Raw genomic sequence first — 2,338 nt, 5'->3', positions numbered from 1 at the left:
CTTCAGAAGAAGAATACTCATCAGAGCTCATGAAGGGCAGAAGGAGGTTCAATGGAATCTCTATGGTCTCTAGATGAGCCTCAGATTCCTTTGGTTTCTCAAAGGAAAACTCTTTATTGATCACTGAACGTCCTAGGAGGTCTTCCTCACTAGGATTCACGTCCTCCTCCTCCCTTGCAGGTTCGGCCATGATGGTCAAATCAATAGCCTTGCACTCTCTCTTTGAATTTTCTTCTGTATTGCTTGGGAGAGTACTAGGAGGAGTTTCAGTGGCCCTTTTACTCAGCTGGCCAACTTGTGCCTCCAAATTTCTAATGGAGGACCTTGTTTCATTCATGAAACTTAGAGTGGCCTTAGATAGATCAGAGACTATATTTGCTAAGCTAGATGGATTCTGCTCAGAATTCTCTGTCTGTTGCTGAGTGGATGATGGAAAAGGCTTGCTATTACTAAACCTGTTTCTTCCACCATTATTAAAGCCTTGTTGAGGCTTTTATTGATCCTTCCATGAGAAATTTGGATGATTTCTTCATGAGGGATTATAGGTGTTTCCATAGGGTTCACCCATGTAATTCACCTCTGCTATTGCAGGGTTCTCAGGATCATAAGCTTCTTCTTCAGAAGATGCCTCTATAGTACTGTTGGATGATTCCTTCAATCCATTCAGACTCTGAGAGATCATATTGACTTGCTGAGTCAATATTTTGTTCTGAGCCAATATGGCATTCAGAGTATCAATTTCAAGAACTCCCTTCTTCTGAGGCATCCCATTACTCACAGGATTCCTTTCAGAAGTGTACATGAACTGGTTATTTGCAACCATGTCAATCAGTTTCTGAGCTTCTGCAGGCATTTTCTTTAGGTGAATGGATCCACCTGCAGAATGGTCCAATGACATCTTTGATAACTCAAACAGACCATCATAGAATATATCCAGGATGGTGCATTCTGAAAGCATGTCAGAAGGACACTTTTTGGTCAGTTGCTTGTATCTCTCCCAAGCTTCATAAAGGGATTCACCGTCCTTCTGTCTGAAGGTTTGAACATCCACTCTAAGCTTACTAAACTTTTGAGGAGGAAAGAACTTGGCTAAGAAAGCCGTGACCAACTTATCCCAAGAGTTCAGGCTATCTTTAGGTTGAGAGTCTAAACATATTCTAGCTCTGTCTCTTACAACAAATGGGAAAAGCATAAGCCTGTAGACCTCGGGATCAACCCCATTGGTCTTAACAGTATCACAGATCTGTAAGAATTCAATTAAGAACTGAAAAGGATCTTCTGATGGAAGTCCATGAAACTTGCAGTTCTGTTGCATCAGAGAAACTAATTGAGGTTTAAGCTCAAAATTGTTTGCTCCAATGGTAGGGATTGAGATGCTTCTTCCATGTAAATTGGAATTTGGTGCAGTAAAGTCACCAAGCATCTTCCTTGCATTGTTATTATTTTCGGCCATGTCTCCTTCTTTTTCAAAAATTTCTGTCAGATTTTCTCCAGAGAGTTGTGCTTTAGCTTCCCTTAGCTTCCTCTTCAGAATCCTTTCAGGTTCCGGATCAGCTTCAATAAGAATGTTCTTATCCTTGCTCCTGCTCATGTGAAAAAGAAGAGAACACAAAGGAAAATATGGAATCCTCTATGTCACAATATAGAGATTCCTTATATAAGTATAAAAAGAGAAGAGTAGCAAAAAGAAAAAGATAAGAATCCAAACACAGGAGAGAGGAATTTTCGAAAATAATTGAAAAGAAAAGAAAAATATTTTTGTTTTTTATTTAGAATTACAATTAAAATTAAAAAATTTAAAAAAAATGAAATTAAATTAAAAGTTAAAACAATTAGTTAATTAAAAAGGATTTTTGAAAAAAAGGAAGGTGATTTTCGAAAATTAGAGAGAGAAAAGTAGTTAGGTAGTTTTGAAAAAGATAAGAATCAAACAAAAAGATAAGATTAATTGAAAAAGATTTGAAAATCAATTTTTGAGAAGGTGAGAAGTTAGACAAGATTTTGAAATTGAATTTGAAAAAGATGTGATTAAAACTTATTTTGAAAAAGATTTGAAAAAAAAAATTAAAAAGATTTGATTTTGAAAATTAAAGTTGATTACTTGACTAACAACAAACAAAAAGATATGATTTAAAATTTAAAGATTGAACCTTTCTTACTAGGCAAGTAACAAACTTAAAAATTTTTTGAATCAATCACATTAATTGTTAGTACTAATTTCGAAAATATGAAATGGAAATAAGAAAAAGATTTTGAAAATCAAAATTTAAAATTTTGGAAAATATGAAAGAAAAATGAAAAAGATTTGATTTTTGAAAAAGATTTGAAAAAGATAGAA

General features: G+C 34.6%; 1 non-coding gene across 1 annotated transcript; it reads left to right on the top strand.

The window, feature by feature from the left end:
- Positions 1 to 952: 952 nt before the first annotated feature.
- On the top strand, positions 953 to 1,060 carry LOC148574038 (small nucleolar RNA R71). Its single transcript, XR_015905939.1, has one exon. It is a non-coding gene; the product is annotated as a small nucleolar RNA R71 (small nucleolar RNA).
- The last annotated feature ends 1,278 nt before the right edge of the window (positions 1,061 to 2,338 follow it).

This window comes from Arachis ipaensis, chromosome B2 (assembly GCF_059453495.1).
Source record: "Arachis ipaensis isolate K30076 ecotype BB chromosome B2, ASM5945349v1, whole genome shotgun sequence".
Taxonomy (NCBI): domain Eukaryota; kingdom Viridiplantae; phylum Streptophyta; class Magnoliopsida; order Fabales; family Fabaceae; genus Arachis; species Arachis ipaensis.
Note: the sequence above shows the minus strand (reverse complement) of the source record. Positions and strands in the feature narration are given on the sequence as shown.